Here is a 23,656-nt window from a genome sequence, read left to right on the forward strand (position 1 = left end):
GACCTCTGGGAAGGATGGTTCGTGTTGGTGCAGGCTTTCCTGCACAATGGAAGATATTTCACATGTCTGATCCTGAATGCTGGAAGTTAACGGTAGTAAATGCCAGAAGTGCCCATCAGTCATTGGGGTAACAAAAGTGTCTATATGTCTATGGATATGGAGCAGTCCCAACTTCCTCGAGGTCTCTTGGAATCTATTAGGAAGGAAAGAACACTTAAGAGAGATTTGAGCAAATGAAGGGTAGAGAATACTCTTTTACCACCAGGGGCAGTCAGACTTTGGAGGATGTGGAGACTTACTGGATCAAGAGCAATGCCTACTTCAGGATCCTCAAGGATTCCTAACACAGGGCAGAGTGTCCATTGCCAGGGTCCCATGGGAGACATCCTTCATCCTCAACTGACAGGGATTTCTGAGCCCCAGCCAACATTAGATTTATTTTGCCATATGCACCTAAAATTCTGTTGGAGTGGGATTCTCTTACAAACCCTTAAATAACTAGAGTGTGTGACACATATGAACATCTGTGATGACATTTTCTTTGTGGTGACATTCCTCTGGCCTGAGTAATACTACCTAAAAACATATGCTCTAGCTCCCTACAGCCTGTGCTTGCGACCAGGAATCACTTTGCTGAACACACTTATATAGAAAGATGGATACAGGAGACTCTTAGCGTAGACTCAAATCTGCCAAGAGTATTTAATTTTATAAAAACAGCAACATGCATTGGTGTATTTGGGCTGGTTCTTTTACTTCTCTGAACCTCAGTTTTCCTATCAAACAGGGCTCTGGACACTTACTTTACAATATTGTAGCAAAGAATGTTTAAAATTATGTAAAGTATCTGGTGTGCATTTCATGATTCAATAAACACTAATTCCCTAGTTGGCCAGATAGTCCAGATAATTACCTGGAGTAAGGAAATTCCTTCGGACTAAAGGCCTTATAGAGTCTGATAGACGTCTGTGTTCTCCAGGTATTTTCCAACTTCCTCGTGACCTCGTGATTTTGCACAGCCATCACTAGACTACCTAGAAGAATGAGTCTTACCCTTATCTGGTTGATAACACATCACACTACAATTTAGGCTGGAGCATCAGACACATGGGGGTGTAAGCAAGAGAAGAGTTTCTGTAATTAAAGAACCAAAGAAAGGGTCCGGTGTACGTTTCAATCTGGGCATCACATGCTAATTTTGTTCTAACAAGTTGGTGGAAACAAAGAAAGGAAAAAAATTCCGCGAAACCGATTTGTGCTTCAGGCAGCCCCAGCATTTATACTCCTCACTGCATGACTGAGCATTTGTTTGCTGTCATGTAAGATAATGGTGTTGCCAAAGACTTCCGAATATCTGGGAAAAACTCAAATAATTGGAGAGATTTCTTAAGAGGCATGCGGAAGTTACACAAGCCAGGGATGCCAGTGACCATATAAACATTAAGATAATAAAAATGAAGTTGGGATCCATGTAGTCAGATGTGAAAAGGGAACAGGCTGTTAAAGGTGCTTTTGCTGCTGCTCCTTCTTGCACACAGCCCTTACTAATCAGAAAGCTGCATCTTCTTTCGCCTCACCCCCATCTCTTTTGTTTCTTTCTCATCTTGTCACAACACAGCCCCTATGTTCTTCCTTCACTTGGCTATCCCTTAGATCAGAATGGATATTAAAACATGTTTTGAGAAGTTTACGTAGAACATGAACCAAAAAAAAGATAATTACAAGAGTTGCTGAGGCAAAAAATCTAGCAAAATCCCAATGTTCTCACTTACTAATTAACCCAGACAAAGGCACACTTTCCAAAACTGCTTTCATTTCATGTAAGAGTGCCAAAATTAATGAACTATTTAACTAATTTACCTCAGCTGGAGTCTCCAAAATGTGGTACCTAGTTCTTCGGAGATGCACTTTTATTTTTTATTTTTTTAATGGAAGCAGAAAAACTGGGAAATGAGCCAACGGCTTCTGCCTCTCTTGCAATATCTTCTCTCTTGGCCCCGAGGTTAAATATACTCATCACAGACACAGGCACAGACATAGGTGACCTCATAGGGGCCGAAAAAGAAATTAGAAACAGCAAGAGAGGCAAAAATAAACACTGGATCATTGCTGAGATTTGTATCATACTTGAGCAAAGTAATCATAGCCGAGCGTGAACCGGACACTCACTATGCCTGTGTTGAGCCCCCGTGCTGAGCGCTTCACAGGTGTTATTTGTCTGTTCCTCATACAGCTCTCAAAGGTCGGTGTGCCATGATGATAATAGCCAACACCCGTGAGCATACATTACTGGGAGGTGGAGGTATCAGCGCTTTGTGAATGTCAACTCATTCAATCTCTGTGAAGTCATGTCAGATAAGCACTATCTGACTCCTGCTTTACATAGAAGGAAATTAAGGCACAGGGAATTTTAGCAATTTGGCAGGGGTCATAGTTAATAAGTAGTGGACCTAGAACTTGAATCCAGAGAGAGTTGGTACCAAATAGTGCGGTAAACAACAAGTGATCGTGTTATTAGCCTAAATTTCTCCTGGGTTAAAAGAATCGTTGGCATTTCATATCCAATCGCAGGCTTTATACCCAAAGCCGATGTCTTCTTGTTTGCCAAGATTAATATTGCTGCAAAGAAAGACTAGAGTGACCCCAGTTAGGGAGGGAATGAAGAGTGAAATGTGGAGAAGATGGGTAAGGACATGCCCCGTGAAGGCAGAAAACGTGGAAGGTGAGGGAAGACCTGTCACCAGACACCTAACTGGAGGTGCACTCTGGCGGATTTTAGGTGGAAAAGTTCGTCATGCCTTTATGGTGTCTTCAGCCTTGATTCCCGAGGGACGCAGTCCTGAGTTGCTTGGTGGCAGCAACTGGGTTCTTCTAGCATCCTTCCCCCCCCAACCCCAGCAGCCAAGAGAGGGAACATTTAAAAGTATAAATCAGATTATGAGGCTCCCCTGTTGGGAATCATCCAAAGCCTTTTATCTTCTTTGGAATAAAATGCAGACTCCCCACCCTGCTGCTCAGGGCCCTGTGTGACCTGCCCTTTGCCTAACTAGGTGGAACATTTTAGTCTTGAAAAGGATATTACCCACCGGGTGTACGTCACTTAGTTGAAAATGTCTTCCTTAGTATAGTATTCTGGACTACCACACGTGCTGGGCAAATTTTTTTTTTTTTAAGATTTGTATTTATTTATTCATGAGAGACACAGAGAGAGAGAGAGGCAGAGACACAGGCAGAGGGAGAAGAAGGCTCCATGCAGGGAGCCCGACGTGGGACTCGACCCCGGGTCTCCAGGATCAGGCCCTGGGCTGAAGGCAGGCACCAAACCACTGCACCACCCAGGGATCCCCAATGCAGAAATTTACATTTACATGCTCAGTAGTTTTTGGAGATTTAACTGAAAAATCACTCAGGTTTTTTTTCTAATTTTTTAATTCTACTGTTTGCCCCTGTGCACTGCCCCACAACTGTAAGGCTCATAGTTGTAAAATCACACCTTGTTTTCAGGGTACTAAGCCAAAAATACACAGCAAACCCTTTCTTAAAACAAGAGAGGCAAAAATAAATATATATTTTTGTTTATATATATGAATTTTATTTATATATAAATACATTTTAGGTTATAAAATATATTTTAGATTATAAAATATATATATATATATATATATTTTTTTGAAATATCTTTTAGAGTAGCCCCTGAACAAATTCTATGTTGATTGGGAAGGAGATCAGCATATGCTACTCCAAAATATACCACTTTGGCAGAAGAGCCTTGAGCTGAAGCCAATTGAGAATCCACAGATGCAGGAAGAGTTCTCGCCCTCCTCTTATTTGCCTAAAAGCAAGGCCTAAGTACATTTCCCTTTGAGCAAGGAACCCCTCTCCATTTCCCCACCCCCGTATCAAGAGAGAAGAGCACCGCTTATCTTCCAAGATGGGGAGTCCATACCAAGATGAGTTTGCACAAACAGACCTCAATAAAATAGACCCCTCTCTTCCTAGTTCCCCTATATGTTTCCTAGTAACGTCCCCACAATGTATCATCCCGGGAAGCCTTCATTCCTTTGTGGAGAGGGTGTACATAAACCCCTGAATCTAACTGCTTCTTTGAGTTTCACTTTCTTCTGTGACCTCCTCTGCAAATGAATGTTAATAAAAATTGTGTACTTTTTTTTTTCCTGTTAATGTCTTTTGTTCATTTAATTTGTAGGCCACCAACCTCGACCTATGAGGGTGGAAGAAGAGTTTTTCCTCCCTAACAAATACATTTATACTTGTCATAGGATTTTTAAATGGAACCAAGGGACATTAAATACCATACTCTGAAGGAGTATGAAGGAGTACGCTATAGGCAGAATTAACAAAGGGGTATCACTTTGTTAATAACCTTAATAAAGGTTAACCTTTAATAAAGGTATAACTTAACCTTTCACCCACATCGAGGGGGTAACTGGTGGGATTTTCAGAGAGGTAAAGGTGTTGGTGAGTTTTGGGTCTTTCTCCTTCACTAAGAGGAGTGGAGATATAAATGAATATTTATATCTTTATTAATGAATATTTCCTTATCTTTCCTTATCTTCATCCAAAAGAGATTAAAAGTGTCAAATAAAAGTAAATTCATGCTTAAGTAAGGAGAGACTTCATTTAAAAACTTGAAGTAGTGGGAATCCCTGGATTGCTCAGTGGTTTGGCATCTGCCTTCGGCCCAGGGCGTGGCTCTGGAGTCTCGGGATCAAGTCCCACGTCGGGCTCCCAGTGCATGGAGCCTGCTTCTCCCTCTGCCTGTGTCTCGGCCTCTCTCTCTCTCTGTATCTCTCATGAATAAATAAATAAAATCTTAAAAAAAAAAAAAAAGCTTGCAGTAGAAAGAATGCTCTGACCTCAGGATCTGCAAGGCTCTGAAAATTAAGTAGAAAAAAGATTTTCTTTCATAGTGAGGAGTAAACAGGAACTCCGTGGGAAGCAGGGCAAGTGGGGGATATGAGCAGACGGTATAATCAGGGAAGTCTAACAGGGAATCAGGAGATCAGCTGATTCTTAGACCGAACCATGAGAGGGGCATGTTTTACAGGTAAGTGCTTGCTCAACCTTGGAGGCATCCCAAATTTAGGGATTTAGAGGGAGGAGAGGAGCCCGACTAAAGTTTGGTCAAACCAGTTTACTGGGTAATGAGCAGTGTAAGCCTTTGGTCAAAGGGAATTACCAGAAGAGCTTACTGTATTTTTGAAGAGACACAGTGGACTGGGGTCTGCTTTCTGTGTGAGAAATACGTAAATTGAGAGGGTGGCTTAAAGTGGCCTGTGGCAGCAAGAAAAGGGGGGCTACTGTTTAAAGAAAATAATTGCATTTAGAGCTAATTGAGTTAGAGAATGTGGGGTTTTCCCCTGGCCTTCTTGTGAAAGAGATCTTAGCCAACAGGACCATCCGGAAGAACAAATGGACTCTGGCAGAGCAGCTGATGGTGCTAGTAGGTTCTCAGAGGGGGACCGAGAAGGGTAAAGGAAAGAGGGGGTAGGAGATCCTCAGAGATTGGGGTCTACAAGGAACTCATAAATGAACTTCATGAGAGAATGAATTCGTTTTCAATTCTTACCAGGTTCAAAAGGCGCTGGTACCAGTCACACATGATGAACTTTCCTGTCCCCGTGTGCTCTCCTTGTACTCCCCTGCTCCTTCCCTAGGTGTCATAAATTGGTTAGCAAGATGTATAAGGAAGGAAAACCTGGCTGTCGAAGGCTGACTGCTGGAAACTTTTAAATTAAAAGCAATAATCATTCCAGTAACCAAACAAGGAAGGCAACAGCTTGGAGCCAGAAAGACATATATGCCTACCTTTGGAGATTAGTGAAACCACGAAGTAAAATGACCTAAACTTGCAAATCATTTATCTAAAAGTGCCATCAAAATTAAGGATAAAGTTTAAACATGTAGGTTGCATTTTTATTTATTAAAGGTCATTGTCAAAAATATCAAGTGTTCTTTAATCACTGATTAGGCCTTGCCCCTTACTCATTTCTCCATACCACAGTGGAGACAATGATTTTCCTTTCGTTTGGAGAATACCCCTGTTAACATTTGGTTCACAAATACCCCAGACTGTTTAGAGAACTACAGAGAAGTGTGGAAGCAAAGCAGTGAAATGGCTGAGTCACCCCTTAGCATCCTCAAACCTTTTTGAATACCTTTGACTGAATCCCAATTAATAGAGCATGATGACTAATTGCACCAATTCTCTTTCTGCCACAACATTACCCCTAGGGTTGCATTTCATAGAAGCTTCCCTTATATCTCTTCTACAGTATTTTGAAGTCTCCTTATTGATTTCTTTCGGAGGGGCTCCCTTGCGATATCACGCTAACCTCATCGAATACCGACACCCGGCTCACTCGAGGATAATCGATGATCTATTCTGGACCTGATCAAATTGCTTGGTGTTTCTGTGATTATGAAGCCTCCTGGACTGAGAGCAATCAGGCAGAGAATTATCAGGACATTGACAGATTAGCCTCATCAGTTACCTGCTGTGACCACCAGCTTTTTGTATATTAATAAGGAAAAAATAGCCTGCTGATTGTCATTTAAATTACATGAGGATATATTTGTCTTTCGGAACTCCAAGGCATTTAAATGTGATGTAAGATCAAAATTCATTAAAGAAGGCCGAGAGATGTTCCAGCAAACATTTCCCTAGGGGCTGAAATATAACAGCTGCACAGTAGAGAAGATAAGTACATTTTGTGCTTAATCATTTTCAATATGAAACACAGTTTAATCCAAAAAATATTTATGTAGCTCTTGACTGTGGGCCAAGTATTGTGCTGGGGCCTGTGAATTAAAGGGTATCCCGTGGGCACATACCTTCCAGGGCACCCTGGTGGCTTCTCCCTGCCAGGTCTGCAACTCTTCCGAGAGCCTTTGGCCGTGGGACATGCTCAGGGTGCATGCAGGGGGAACCAGGCTGGAGGAACCAGGGAGTTGGTGCCCCTGGGAACAACCCCGCTCAGTCACAAGTAGGGGCTTTCTTGCCCCTTGGGTGGGACAGCTCCTGAGTGGATGCCATGCCATCTCTTAGAGAGACCCAGGAAGACCGCCTTCAGTAACCCAGAGTGCTTGATGCGCGTGACCTTACCCTACATTGGCTTTCTTCCCCCGCCTGCCTCACTTCTCCACTCTTCTGATGGATGCTTCCTGGGATCACTTTCCAAATTAACCACTTGCACCCAAATCCTGGTAACATATTGTGCTTCTGAGGAACTCACCCTAAGACGGCAGATGAGCGCAAGGCAAGGAGAATAAGCAGCCAACTGCCCAGCTTGTTTAAAGTAAGAACAGAGTGTATAAGGGAAATGATAGTGGGAGCAGTAAAGTTTATGGCTTTTTACTCTGTGTCAGGAATTCTGAAAAGCACTTTTACACATTCTATTGCGCTTAATAGTCAGAAAACAACTGTAAGATGGGTACTCTTGTAGCTCAGAGGTACAGAGAGATTAAGTTGTTCAAGATCACACATCTGTCCAGCGGGGAAAGCGGAATTCAGCGGCCGTTCTTTGAGATGCAGACACTGTTCTGCAACCCGTTGCTCTTCCGCTTCCCTAACGTCGTGTAGTTATTGAGTGCCAACCTGCAGGGCTTCTACCTACCTGAAGGGGCACTGAGTAGCCCTAGAAGATCCTGAGATAATTGAGGAGCAACAGAGGGGATGCCTTAGCTTGCTCGGTGACTCTAACAAGAAAGAGGAGTATTAACACTGTGAGCAAAGCCGTGGTCTAGAAACATCAGAGGACTCCAGCCGTCCAGGACCTACCCTCAGCGCATCTGTAGTCCATGTGTGGCCACTGTTAGGGGAATAAAAATCGAAATTTAGGTTATGATTCCATAGACAGACAGACCTTAGTCAGAGTCCTGGCCCCATCATTACTGTTTCTGAGATTTTCGAGTGAGGGGAGTTACCTCCATTCTTTGAATCTCAGGCTTATTACTCATAACAATACAAGTTATTTCATGAGGTTGGTGCGAGAATTATCAAAACTAACATGTCTAAAGAACTTTGCCTCTTACTTGGTATGTTCAGTGTATGTTAGCCGTTATTTATGTGAACCATGTCTTACGCTGACCTTTTTCACGTCTCCCAACATGTAGCCTCTTCCCAAAATTCAACACTAAGCATGGTGTTGCTTTGTTGATGATTTGTGGGCCTAATACCCAGAATGAAAAAAGAGATGAATTCTTGGCAAGTTGACCTCGGAAGACCTGGTTCTCTGATCCTTTCTTACTTAGCTGCCAGAGTCTTGTAACTGCCACGTGGGGAGCAGAGAGGGAAGGGCCTGCTGCGAGTGTGTCCTGGCATGTGTGTGATAAGGCCCTCTTTCCGACGGCCCTGCAAGAGGTTCTAGTGGGAGTCCTTCTGAAGGCCAAGCTCATGGGTGCTGCTGCTGCATCTTGGCATGTGCAACACTAGGCAGAAGTCAGAAAGGACATGCTTAACTAGTAAAAGGCAACTAGTGGAATAATCCACAAGTTTGGTGCCGACTCCATATGGCTTGGATTTTAAACTATTATAAAACATCCTGCTATAATACCCTTTATTTTCATATATTACCACTTTTTTTTTTTTTTTTGTCTTGAGCGGAATTTGGAACATGTTTTTCTGTAAATTATCATCCATATACTGGGGGATATTTTTCATTGCCGTGCAATGTGATCAGGTGTGAAGGGTGTTTTAAGCACTTCGTCCCAGCCTCTGCTGGATCTCATGGAGGAATCCAGAGAAATGCAAGCCACATTTCCTTCCCTAAGAAGCCTATAGTCTCACCAGGGGGAGGAAAAGAAGGAACTAGCATGCATTTAATGTAGAGAAAGAAGGAAATGGCTGAGTGGGAATGTTCTAAGGAAAAGGGAAATGCCACATGAGCTTGGGTGTGTAAGATGGTTGTGATTTAGGTGAAAGCCTAAGGTGACATTCGTGAAGCAAGGAACAGCATGGACAAAGGTGGGAGAAAGAATAGGAGACCTTTGTGTGGGTGACAGGGGGCACATTGGCCTGGCAGGGGTGGGCATCACTGAAAGTATATTTGGGGAAGGGAAGTGGACTCTCACCGGGGGAGCTTTCCTGCCCGGGGCAGGCGCTATCCTCCGAACATTGTTCCAAGCTCCCATCTTCTCCCTGCTGTTGATGCCACAGGATCCCAGCCGGCCTCCTGGGATCCAGCCTGTCCTGCTTACGTCCAGTGAAGTCATAGTCTAAAAAAAATACTGAACTAACTCTGTCACCTCCCTACTGTAACCCCCTCCAAGCTCCCTTCCCTTTGCTACTGGGAGAAAGACAAGACCTTCAACAGGGTTTGCAAGGCCCTCATTTCTGCCGACCTCCCAGCTTCATCCCACCTCCCTCACAGTCTCCGGCTGTCCCCCTTTCACACTGTCCCCTCAGACTCTTTGTTCAGCCACACTAGCCTTGAATCAGTTCCCTGGTGAGCTGTTCCCCCCCCCCCCCCAACTGGAAGCTCTGCCTGTGCCACTTCCTCCGTCCAGGAGTCTCTTCTCCACTTACCTCTTTTTTTTTTTTTTTTCCTTTTTTAATTTATTTTTTATTGGTGTTCAATTTACTAACATACAGAATAACACCCAGTGCCCGTCACCCATTCACTCCCACCCCCCACCCTCCTCCCCTTCTACCACCCCTAGTTCGTTTCCCAGAGTTAGCAGTCTTTACGTTCTGTCTCCCTTTCTGTTATTTCCCACACATTTCTTCTCCCTTCCCTTATATTCCCTTTCACTATTATTTATATTCCCCAAATGAATGAGAACATATAATGTTTGTCCTTCTCCGACTGGCTTACTTCACTCAGCATAATACCCTCCAGTTCCATCCACGTCGAAGCAAATGGTGGGTATTTGTCATTTCTAATAGCTGAGTAATATTCCATTGTATACATAAACCACATCTTCTTTATCCATTCATCTTTCGATGGACACCGAGGCTCCTTCCACAGTTTGGCTATCGTGGCCATTGCTGCTATAAACATCGGGGTGCAGGTGTCCCGGCGTTTCATTGCATTTGTATCTTTGGGGTAAATCCCCAACAGTGCAATTGCTGGGTCGTAGGGCAGCTCTATTTTTAACTGTTTGAGGAACCTCCACACAGTTTTCCAGAGTGGCTGCACCAGTTCACATTCCCACCAACAGTGTAAGAGGGTTCCCTTTTCTCCGCATCCTCTCCAACATTTGTGGTTTCCTGCCTTGTTAATTTTCCCCATTCTCACTGGTGTGAGGTGGTATCTCATTGTGGTTTTGATTTGTATTTCCCTGATGGCAAGTGATGCAGAGCATTTTCTCATGTGCATGTTGGCCATGTCTAGGTCTTCCTCTGTGAGATTTCTGTTCATGTCTTTTGCCCATTTCATGATTGGATTGTTTGTTTCTTTGGTGTTGAGTTTAATAAGTTCTTTATAGATCTTGGAAACTAGCCCTTTATCTGATACGTCATTTGCAAATATCTTCTCCCATTCTGTAGGTTGTCTTTGAGTTTTGTTGACTGTATCCTTTGCTGTGCAAAAGCTTCTTATCTTGATGAAGTCCCAATAGTTCATTTTTGCTTTTGTTTCTTTTGCCTTCGTGGATGTATCTTGCAAGAAGTTACTATGGCCGAGTTCAAAAAGGGTGTTGCCTGTGTTCTTCTCTAGGATTTTGATGGAATCTTGTCTCACATTTAGATCTTTCATCCATTTTGAGTTTATCTTTGTGTATGGTGCAAGAGAGTGGTCTAGTTTCATTCTTCTGCATGTGGATGTCCAATTTTCCCAGCACCATTTATTGAAGAGACTGTCTTTCTTCCAATGGATAGTCTTTCCTCCTTTATCGAATATTAGTTGCCCATAAAGTTCAGGGTCCACTTCTGGATTCTCTATTCTGTTCCACTGATCTATGTGTCTGTTTTTGTGCCAGTACCACACTGTCTTGATGACCACAGCTTTGTAGTACAACCTGAAATCTGGCATTGTGATGCCCCCAGATATGGTTTTCTTTTTTAAAATTCCCCTGGCTATTCGGGGTCTTTTCTGATTCCACACAAATCTTAAAATAATTTGTTCTAACTCTCTGAAGAAAGTCCATGGTATTTTGATAGGGATTGCATTAAACGTGTATATTGCCCTGGGTAACATTGACATTTTCACAATATTAATTCTTCCAATCCATGAGCATGGAATATTTTTCCATCTCTTTGTGTCTTCCTCAATTTCTTTCAGAAGTGTTCTGTAGTTTTTAGGGTATAGATCCTTTACCTCTTTGGTGAGGTTTATTCCTAGGTATCTTATGCTTTTGGGTGCAATTGTAAATGGGATTGACTCCTTAATTTCTCTTTCTTCAGTCTCATTGTTAGTGTATAGAAATGCCATTGATTTCTGGGCATTGATTTTGTATCCTGCCACGCTACCGAATTGCTGTATGAGTTCTAGCAATCTTGGGGTGGAGACTTTTGGGTTTTCTATGTAGAGTATCATGTCATCGGCGAAGAGGGAGAGTTTGACTTCTTCTTTGCCAATTTGAATGCCTTTAATGTCTTTTTGTTGTCTGATTGCTGAGGCTAGGACTTCCAGTACTATGTTGAACAGCAGTGGTGAGAGTGGACATCCCTGTCTTGTTCCTGATCTTAGGGGAAAGGCTCCTAGTGCTTCCCCATTGAGAATGATATTTGCTGTGGGCTTTTCATAGATGGCTTTTAAGATGTCGAGGAATGTTCCCTCTATCCCTACACTCTGAAGAGTTTTGATCAGGAATGGATGCTGTATTTTGTCAAATGCTTTCTCTGCATCCAATGAGAGGATCATATGGTTCTTGGTTTTTCTCTTGCTGATATGATGAATCACATTGATTGTTTTACGGGTGTTGAACCAGCCTTGTGTCCCAGGGATAAATCCTACTTGGTCATGGTGGATAATTTTCTTAATGTATTGTTGGATCCTATTGGCCAGTATCTTGTTGAGAATTTTTGCATCCATGTTCATCAGGGATATTGGTCTGTAATTCTCCTTTTTGGTGGGGTCTTTGTCTGGCTTTGGAATTAAGGTGATGCTGGCTTCATAGAACGAATTTGGAAGTACTCCATCTCTTTCTATCTTTCCAAACAGCTTTAGGAGAATAGGTATGATTTCTTCTTTAAACGTTTGATAAAATTCCCCTGGGAAGCCATCTGGCCCTGGACTCTTGTGTCTTGGGAGGTTTTTGATGACTGCTTCAATTTCCTCCCTGGTTATTGGCCTGTTCAGGTTTTCTATTTCTTCCTGTTCCAGTTTTGGTAGTTTGTGGCTTTCCAGGAATGCGTCCATTTCTTCTAGATTGCCTAATTTATTGGCGTATAGCTGTTCATAATATGTTTTTAAAATCGTTTGTATTTCCTTGGTGTTGGTAGTGATCTCTCCTTTCTCATTCATGATTTCATTAATTTGAGTCTTCTCTCTCTTCTTTTTAATAAGGCTGGCTAATGGTTTATCTATCTTATTAATTCTTTCAAAGAACCAACTCCTGGTTCTGTTGATCTGTTCCACAGTTCTTCTGGTCTCGATTTCGTTGAGTTCTGCTCGAATCTTTATTAACTCCCTTCTTCTCTTGGGTGTAGGATCTATTTGCTGTTTTTTCTCTAGCTCCTTTATGTGTAAGGTTAGCTTTTGTATTTGAGTTCTTTCCAGTTTTTGAATGGATGCTTGTATTGCGATGTATTTCCCCCTTAGGACTGCTTTTGCTGCATCCCAAAGATTTTGAACGGTTGTATCTTCATTCTCATTAGTTTCCATGAATCTTTTTAATTCTTCCTTAATTTCCTGGTTGACCCTTTTATCTTTTAGCAGGATGGTCCTTAACCTCCACGTGTTTGAGGTCCTTCCAAACTTCTTGTTGTGATTTAGTTCTAATTTCAAGGCATTATGGTCCGAGAATATGCAGGGGACAATCCCAATCTTTTGGTATCGGTTCAGACCCGATTTGTGTCCCAATATGTGGTCTATTCTGGAGAAAGTTCCATGTGCGCTTGAGAAGAATGTGTATTCAGTTGAGTTTGGATGTAAAGTTCTGTAGATATCTGTGAAATCCATCTGGTCCAGTGTATCATTTAAAGCTCTCGTTTCTTTGGAGATGTTGTGCTTAGAAGACCTATCGAGTATAGAAAGAGCTAGATTGAAGTCACCAAGTATAAGTGTATTATTATCTAAGTATTTCTTCACTTTGGTTAATAATTGATTTATATATTTGGCAGCTCCCACATTCGGAGCATATATATTGAGGATTGTTAAGTCCTCTTGTTGAATAGATCCTTTAAGTATGATATAGTGTCCCTCTTCATCTCTCACTACAGTCTTTGGGGTAAATTTTAGTTTATCTGATATAAGGATGGCTACCCCTGCTTTCTTTTGAGGCCCATTCGAATGGTAAATGGTTCTCCAACCTTTTATTTTCAGGCTGTAGGTGTCCTTCTGTCTAAAATGAGTCTCTTGTAGACAGCAAATAGATGGGTCCTGCTTTTTTATCCAGTCTGAAACCCTGCGCCTTTTGATGGGGTCATTAAGCCCGTTCACATTCAGAGTTACTATTGAGAGATATGAGTTTAGTGTCATCATGATACCTATTCAGTCTTTGTTTTTGTGGAATGTTCCACTGAACTTCTTCTTAAAGGGGAATTTTAAGAGTCCCCCTTAAAATTTCTTGCAGAGCTGGTTTGGAGGTCACATATTCTTTCAGTTCCTGCCTGTCTTGGAAGCTCTTTATCTCTCCTTCCATTTTGAATGAGAGCCTTGCTGGATAAAGTATTCTTGGTTGCATGTTCCTCTCCTTTAGGACCCTGAATATATCCTGCCAGCCCTTTCTGGCCTGCCAGGTCTCTGTGGAGAGGTCTGCTGTTACCCTAATACTCCTCCCCATAAAAGTCAGGGATTTCTTGTCTCTTGCTGCTTTAAGGATCTTCTCCTTATCTTTGGAATTTGCAAGCTTCACAATTAAATGTCGAGGTGTTGAACGGTTTTTATTGATTTTAGGGGGGGATCTCTCTATTTCCTGGATCTGAATGCCTGTTTCCCTTCCCAGATTAGGAAAGTTTTCAGCTAGAATTTGTTCAAATACATATTCTGGCCCTCTGTCCCTTTCGGCGCCCTCGGGAACCCCAATTAAACGTAGGTTTTTCTTCCTCAGGCTGTCATTTATTTCCCTTAATCTATCTTCATGGTCTTTTAATTGTTTGTCTCTTTTTTCCTCAGTTTCCCTCTTTGCTATCAACTTGTCTTCTAGGTCACTCACTCGTTCTTCCACCTCGTTAACCCTCGTCGTTAGGACTTCTAGTTTGGATTGCATCTCATTCAATTGATTTTTAATTTCTGCCTGATTAGCTCTAAATTCTGCAGTCATGAAGTCTCTTGAGTCCTTTATACTTTTTTCTAGAGCCACCAGTAGCTGTATAATAGTGCTTCTGAATTGGCTTTCTGACATTGAATTGTAATCCAGATTTTGTAACTCTGTGGGAGAGAGGACTGTTTCTGATTCTTTCTTTTGAGGTGAGGTTTTCCTTCTAGTCATTTTGCTCAGTGCAGAGTGGCCAAAACCAAGTTGTATTGGGAAAAAGAGAGAAAGAGAGGAGAGAAAGAAGGAAAGAAAAGAGAAAGAGAAAAAAAAGGGAAGAGAAAAAAAAAACGAAAGAAAAAAAAGAAGAAAAAGAGAAAGAAAAAGAAAGGAGAAAAAAAAAGGGGGGGTGGGGGAAGGAAACAAATCAAAAAGCAAAACAAAACAAAACAAAAAAACAAAAAAACAAAAACAAACAAACAAAAAACAAACAAACAAACAAAAAGAACCACGGGGGAGTATCCTCTGATTCTGTGTACTTTAAGTCCCTTGGCTTCTCCTGGAAGTTGTCCGTCTAGCTGGTCTTCTGGGGGAGGGGCCTGTTGTGCTGATTTTCAGGTGTTAGCAGTTGGGGGAGCTTCTGTGCCCCTGCCTGGTGCAGGGCTCAGTGGGGGTTGTTTACCCCGTGAGGCCGCAGGAGGAACAGCCCCAGTGGCGGGGCAGCTCTGGAAACCTGGATTCAGCTCCGGCAGGAACTCTGTCTGCACGGCCTGGAGGCGCCGGGCGGGGCCGCTGATGTGCTCAGCTGGGGCAGGAGCGTCCTCGCTGTCCTGGGCCCTCCCGGCCTCTGCCTGTCCCGGGGGAGGCGGGATCCTGGGCTGTGTCCCGGCGCCCTGTGCTCCGGAGCCTGCGCTGGTGGATTCGCGCTCCCGGGCCGCGCAATCCCCTCCGCGGAGCCGCCGCCTGAGCCCCTCCGAGCTGCTCCTGGAACCGCGCAGCCCCCTCCGCACGGAGCCTCTTCCTCTGCCCAAGCCCCTCCGAGCTGCTCCGGGTCCCGCCGTGCGCGCTGCAGCCCTTAGGGAGCTCGGCGCACTCTCCTGGGTGCGCAGTTGCTGTTACTGTCCCCGGGAGCCCGAGGGCATCCCCGCCCTCCTGGGTCCTGCTCCACCTCCCCGCGAGCCCCTTTCCCCCGGGAAGGTCGGTGCAGCTCCTGCGTCTCCGGGACGGGGCTCTCCTGTCCTGGGGACACTCGCCCCGGCCTCAGCCCGGCTCCTCGCGGGGCCCCTCCCCCTTGGAGGCCTTTGTTCCTCTATTTCTTTTTCCCCGTCTTCCTACCTTGATAGAAGCGCGAACTCTTCTCACTGTTGCATTCCAGCTGGTCTCTCTTTAAATCTCAGGCCGAATTCATAGATTTTCAGGATAATTTGAAGGTTTTCTAGGTAGTTTGGTGGAGACAGGTGATTTGGAGACCCTACTCTTCCGCCGTCTTGCTCCTCCCCTCCACTTACCTCTTTGACCTCTTCACCAATCTCTATCTTACATAGTGCAGCTCACAACACTTCCCAGGGGATGCTTTCCCTAACTCCTCAGACTGTATCCCATGTTGTATGCTCACGAAACACCCTGTGCCTCCGTCTCAGAGGACACATCTCAAGTCATGCTTACCAGTTGATTTCCCTGTGTTAATGCCTGAGAACACCACGAGGAAGATAACGCCTCAGTTTGCTCTCCGTTGTTTCTCCTGCCTGTAGCACAGTGCCTGACCAAGAGTCAGCAAAACCCCCCCAGGTTAATGGGTGGTTGAGTGACTGGATGGGTGACTGAATAATAAATGGACTCTCAAGAGTTTGGATCAAATTTGATATCTATTTTCTCATTATTATCAAGTTTATTTGAAGACTATTAGTTGCTTTATTCAAGAGCTTCCTATGCCTGTCCTCAGCCAGTTAGCTATTTCTAGAACCGTTGTGTATGAGTTGTGAAACCAATTCAACACTCGCCCTTATCTTTGATTCCTCTGAGTCTTGCTTGTTTTAAAAATGGTGAGAGGAGAATAAACACACCAATTTTGTGGTTTGGTTCATATTTTACTTTATCTCTTATTCTGAACATCTAAATGGTTTGAAAAACCAAACTTTCGCATTTATATTGCTATTTTCATTGACAGATTTCTAACAGCTTTAAAAACGTGTATTGGTACTTAAAATAGCATTGCAAACTACAAAAATATATCCACATTAAAGCTTTTTTTAGATATAGATGCTATTAACAGATTCCCAATACAGCAGGGACAGTTTCAAATACAGATGGGGATTTTGATTAAACCCACTAAATTGACTAATGGTGAATTCCTCCAAGACACACCTGTCATTCTAAACCCAACAATAGCAATGTCTGGTCAAAGAATACATGGATTTAGGGAGTTCTGAAAAGTAAAGGATTTGAAACATTTGCAAAGAAAAAAAGGCAGGATAACGTTATCTATTGCTGACTTCTTCAGAAATATAATTGGATCTTCAGCTCTACATTTCTTCCTAATATATACATATAAAGCTATACATTTTCCTTCAAGCACAAGTTTTTGCTGTACCTTGTGAATTTTTTGTGCCATATTTTATTTTCACTTCAAAACATTTTCTAATTTCTATTGGAATTCCTTTATTTGACCATGTGTTCTTTACAAATGTATTGCTTAGTTTTCAAGCATGTGACCACTTTCTAGTTATGTTTCTAAAAAGTTTACTATTGATTTCAACTTTTATTCCACTGTGGTAACAGGACATTTTCTATGATTTCAGTCCTTTGCGATTTGTTGAGATTAGCTGCATGATCTATCTGCAAAAAATTAGTTTTTGTAGATGTTCTGTGGGCATTTAAATACATATTCTTATATGTGTGTAGTATTATGCGTGTTATCTAGATCAAGTTTGTTGTGTATTCAAATCTCTTATGTCCTTCCTGTATTTACTTTATTCTGTTTTATCAATTACTGATAAGTGCTCACTAAAATCTCTTAACTGTACTTGCGGACTTGTCAGTTTTTACTTACTATATTTTGATGGTACATACATGTTAAGAATTATTATGTCTTCTGGGAAGATAGGCACTTTCATCACAGAACGTCTCTCTTTATCACCTTTCTTTTAACCTCTTATGATTTCACCATAGCTATATCAGGGTTTCTTATTTGGTGGGAAGATCATTTTACATGGTTTTTCTATTTCTATTCTTTTATTTTCAACTTGTCTTCTTATATTAAATTTGTGATTTCTAAACAGCATATAGCTTTTTTAGTATCTTTTCTTACAGTCTCTGTGTTTTAAGTAGAATATTTGGCTTGCTTACATTTAGTGTATTTGTTGATATACTTGATTTTTCTTTTTCCCACCTGATATTCATTACTAGTTTCTCTTTTCTAGTCATCTTTTGGGTCAATGTATTTCATTTCCCATTTCTCTCTTCTGGCTTGCAAACACATATTCTTTTATTATTCATTTAATGGTTACACTAGAGATAATAATGTGCATCCTTAACTTTATTAGTGTCATCTGTAATTTAGTACTTTTAAACTTCTGACAGTACATGGATGTTAAAAGACTTGTTCTTCCATCTTTTTATGCTGTACTTGATGTGCATTTCAATTCTGTCTATATTTTAAATCTAACATGTCATTTTTATTGTAATATAAAGTCAATAGCAACTTAGATTTTCCTTACATATTTACACTTTTCAGTAACCTTTGTTTCCTGTAATCCCATATCTCCAACTGAAATAATTTTTCTTCTACTTGAAGAACCTTCCATAGTATTTCTTTTAGTATAAATCTGGTAGTATTTTTTTATAGAAAATATGTTTATATTGCCTTTATTTTTTCTTCTGTACATTTTAAGAGCTTTTTATTTTGCCATAATTATACATTCAAAAGAAGTTACAAAACTGGTATAGAGAGTTCCCATGTAACCTTTATCCAGTTTCCTCTAATGGTTGCATTTTGCACAATTTTGATAGAATTTTAAAGCTGTCTTCCCAAGATTCCCATCCCTTAATTACCCAAACACTAATCTAGATACTGCTGTGAAAAAACTATGCAGATGTCATAAAATTTATGTATCTTAAAATTAGGGACATTATCCTGGCTTGTCTAGGTGGATCTAATCTAATCATTCATTTTTCTTGAAAGGAGAGAAATTCCTCCAATTGGAGTCAAGAGAAACAAAGGAGGAATGAAGCAAAAGGAGAGGTCAGAAGATTCAGAGTGAGAAGGATTTTATCTACCACTGCTTTTTTGAAGATAAAGAAAGAAGTCCATCAGGCCAGGAAGTACAGGCAACCCCTGGAAGCTAACTGACTGCAACCAATAGCTAGCATGGAAACAGAAATCTCCATCCTATAACCACGTAAAACTGAATTGCGCCAATAACCTGAAGGAGCTTGAAAGTGGATTTAACCCAGAACCTCTAGAAAGGAGTTCAACCCTGCCAATACCTTGATTTTGGCTCCATGGAACCAGAAACAGAGAATCATCTGAGTCGTATTGTGCCCAGACTTCTGACCTACAGAAGAACCATAAGATAATAAATCTGCATTGTGTAAGGACACTAAATTTATGGTATTTGTTACTAAAACAATAAAAAAATGAATATAACATCCATTTTACAATATCAAATCTAGGAAATCGATATTGGCACAGCATATGTGTATAGTTCTATGACATTTTAGCATATGTAAATTTATGGAACCACCGATGCAATAAAGATATCATTACAAAGATCTCCCTCACATTACCCTTTTATAGTCACATTTCCTTTACCTGATCCATTCCTAATCCTTGGCATCTACTTATCTCTTCTTCTGCTCTATAATTTTTAAATTTTTAAAAATGTTATATAAACAGAATCACATGTATGTGACTGAAGATGGTCTCCCCCCCCGCAACGGAGCATTATGCCCTTAATAACCATCTAAATTGTTACACGTATCCATTTTTTCTTTTCTTTTCCTTTTCTTCCTGTGATATAAAACATGCAACATAAACCTAAATGCAACCATCATAACTATTTTTAAGTGTAGAGTTCAGTAATGTTAAGTATATTCTCATTGTTGTGAAAGAGATCTATTAAACTTTTCATCTTGTCTTGCAAATCTGAAACTTTATACCCATCAATTAACAATTTCCTCCCCCTCCCCAGCCCCATTTTACTTTCTATTTCCATGAATTCGACTCATTTGGTACCTTATATAAATCGAATCATGCAATGTTTGCCTTTTGTGACTAGCTTATCTAAGCATGATGTCCTCAAGTTTCCTCCATGTTGTATTTTTTATTTTGAGTACTATTTTATTTTTATTCATTCATACTATGAATACACCACAGTTTGTTTAGCCATTCACCCATCAAAGGACATTTTGGATGTTTCCAGGTTTCAGCTATCACAAATACAACTGATACAAATATTTGTGTACAAGCTTTTGTGTGGACATAAGTTTTTATTTCTTTGGGATAAATGTCCAACAGTGCAATTGCTAGGTCAGATGGTAAATGAATGAATGTTTTATTTAAAAAAAAAATTTTTTTAAAATTTTTTAAGATGCTTATTTATTTATTCATGAGAGACACAGCAAGAGAGAGGCAGAGACACAGGCAGAGGTAGAAGCAGGCTCCCTGCGGGGAGTCCGATGTGGGACTCGATCCCGGATCCCAGGATGACGCCCTGGGCTGAAGGCAGATGCTAAACCACTGAGCCACCCAGGCATCCCTGAATGAATGTTTTAAAGAAACAAACTATTTTCCAGAGTAGTTTACATTTTACATTCCTACCAGCAATGTGTGAGGAATCCAGTATCTCCACAAAAATTAGTATTTTCACTTAAAAAAATCTTCAGCTGTTCTCATGGATGTGTAGTGATAGTGCATTGTGATCTTGTGATCTTATTTACATTTCCCTAGTGGCTAGTGATATTGAACATCTTTTCATGTGGTTATTTGCCATCTGTACATATTCTTTGATGAAATGCTTCATCATGTCTTTTGCCCATTTTCTAATTTGATTATATGCTTTTTGTTGTTGTTTGCCATCAATTTTTTATAGTTCCTTAAATGTTCTAGATATAGTTCTTTGTGAGATATGTGGTTTGCATATATTTTTTCCTAGTCTTTAGTTTGCTATTTCAAACTCTTAACAGGGTATTTCCAGAACAAAATTTTAGTTTTACTGAAGTCTAATTTATCAATATTTTCTTTATGAGTTGTACTTTTGATTTCATGTCCAAGAAATCCTCACAAAAGGTCCTAAAATTTTTCTCTTATACTATGTTCTAAAAGTCTATTGTGGGATCCCTGGGTGGCTCAGTAGTTTAGCGCCTGCCTTTGGCCCAGGGCATGATCCTGGAGTCCCAGGATCAAGTCCCGCATTGGGCTCCCTGCATGGAGTCTGCTTCTCCCTCTGCCTGTGTCTCTGCCTCTCTCTCTCTCTCTGTCTCTCATGAGTAAATAAATAAATAATCTAAAAAAAAATAAAAGTCTATTGTTTTACTTTTTCCATTTAGATCCATGACCCATTTTAAGTTATTTAATTTCTATGTAAGGTCGTGATTTAGACTGAGGTTCATGGTTTTGCCAATGTCTATCCATTATTCAAATATTTTTTTAGTCATATCCTTTCTCTCCTTTACTCCTAGGATTGCTACAACACGTAATATTTGATATTTCACTTCCATTCTCAGGTTCTGATCATTTGTTGTTATTTTAGTCTATTTCTTTCTGTTGTTCAGATTGGGTAATTTCTATTGTTTTGTTTTCAAGTTCACTACTTTTTTTTCTCCTCTGTCCTTTCTATTTGCTGCTGAGCTATCCAATAAGTTTTTTGTTTGGTTATTGATTCTTTATGTCTTCTGTTTTCTTTGCAGAGACTTTCTATTTATTTGCCAAGATGTTGTATTTTTTCATTTGTTTCAAGCATATTTATAATTATGTACCAAAGCATTTTTATGATATTTGCTTTAAAATCCTGCTGAGATAATTGCAGCATCTGTGCCATATTGGTGTTAGTATCTGTTGGTTGCCATTTCTCATTCAAATTGAGATTTCTCTGATTCTTGTTATACCAAGTGATTTTTAAGTATACCTGTGTGTTTTGGGTACTATGTGAGACTCTGGATCTTAGTCAAATCTTGTGTTTTAGCTGACCTCCTTTAAAGCTGGGGTGGTAGGGAGAAGAGGGTGCCACCTCATTATTGATAGGTAGGGAGAGAAGTCCAGTTCTGTTTTCTTTCTTATTTATTTATTTATTTATTTATTTATTTATTTATTTATTTTTATTATTATTTTTTTACAGTTCTGCTTTCAACCTCTTTCAACATGCTGGCAGGGGAGGGATTCCTTATTATTGCTAGGCAGAAATTCTGAAAGTTCTGGCTATCCACTAGGCTTTTGAAGTGCCATGCTGGGTGGGAAGGGCAGACATACTTTGGTACTGCTTACCATTGGCTTCCAGCAACACTGACACTGTGGTTGGGGGACTCAAGGGCAGAGGGAGGGCGGGCCTCATTACACCTGGAAGGCGATAGAATTCCTGATTCTCCAGGGAGTCTCTTTTGACACTTCCCCAGTGGGGAGGAAACCCCATTACTGATTAGTGGGGGTGGAATTACAGGATATTCCCTTCCCCTGTGATTTCCACTGACACCACTACTAGACAGAGGCTTGTTACCAGTTGGTAGGAATGTAAGTCATGTTTACCAATTGATCTCCTCAGACATCACCATGATGGGAGTTGATGACATTAGTTATAGGTACATAAAGTGAAAGTCCAGTCTCCCCAGCTGGCCTGTGTTGGTAGAGGTGGGGTTGAGATCAGGTTTTCCTGAGTTGTTTGCTTTAAGGAAGGTGATTCTTGTATAAAATTGTCTGTATTGCTAGGCTGTCCTTTTCCTGGTCATTTGGCTAGAAAGTGGGCTTTCCTTGAGACTCTGCTGTTTGTACCCATTGGTGTTTTGTGATGCTCCTTTAGGTTGTTTATTTGATTATTTTCCCACCCAAATAGCTATTAATTATGATCTTAAATGTTTGTAACATAGATTATGCTAGAAATTTAAAATAAAAAGCTTTATACCAATGTCATTATGGAAGGCTAGGGCAAATATCTTCAAAGTTGTGACTCTTAGCTACCAAAACCAAAATTCTACTAAAATAAGGTGTTTCTACTTTATGATCATAATGGATAAAGTATTTTTCTTTTAAATCCATGAATGATTGGGATGTGTTCAAGTCAAATATTTGCTGAAAACTTTTTGTCATTAATATATAATATTATATAAGGTATAATAGCAATTTTCTTGATATTTTCATAGATTATGAGGAAAATAAGGCAACCGGGCAACAAAAATCTTCTTGGATTCGGTATTTAGAGCTGAGTAAATTATATTCTTTTTAATTTAATATTTATACAGCTGTCCAATATCCTGTGGGTGGTAGCGAAGAGTATATCAGGGTAGAAAGACAATGGCATTCACTTCATATCATCTGCATGAAAATCCTTATGGCAAAATAGTCTCAAGTATGGATTGCACATCAGGTATTTGTTTTTACTTGATTTTCAGGTAGGAACAGTTCTGGAATAAGGCACCTCATCTTAACATTTTCCAAATAACCATCATCTAGGATTTGTTTAAACAAGAGACAGTTCATAATTACCTCAGAAGCTGTTGCTCTTTGAAGTAGGTAGAAAAGGCAATAGAAGCCAGATTCAGCCATCAAGTACCCTTCTCTCTCCTAAGATCCTCCTAGAGTTATCCCCATATAGGATCATAGTTGGCTGTAAAGTGAACTACCTTATGTTGTTAAATCTTTACAGATTATTGATTAGAAGTATAGACTTTGGAAACAGACAGAACTTGCTTGAATTCTGATTTTTACCATACTAAATGCTTGAAGTCAGCAACTTATTTAGCATTTCAAAACCCATTTCTTCTTCTAAAATGGACAATAGATGTTCTCATAATAATTTAATTGGATGTAATAATCAAATTAGAGTATGAAAGTGTTGTACTTAGGACACTATGAGATGTATACCCTTTATCTTTTGATTTATGATTATAAGGAAAGAAAGAAAAACAACTATCTCATTTAGAATGTATCTATTTTCCTGGAACTTCTTAAATATCAGATAAAAGAAAAACGGCCCCTTTGGAGTGGTGTCTGGGGATTGTTATTGATATGGAGTCCTCTATCTTGGGAGACTCACATGTTAGCAGTATGCATCTGAGCATTATGCACTTTGAGTTGGGTTAGCACAGAACTCTGCAAAGACAAAAAAAAAAAATAGATAGCAGGAGTCTG

Source organism: Canis lupus, chromosome 19 (assembly GCF_011100685.1).
Source record: "Canis lupus familiaris isolate Mischka breed German Shepherd chromosome 19, alternate assembly UU_Cfam_GSD_1.0, whole genome shotgun sequence".
Taxonomy (NCBI): Eukaryota; Metazoa; Chordata; class Mammalia; order Carnivora; family Canidae; genus Canis; species Canis lupus.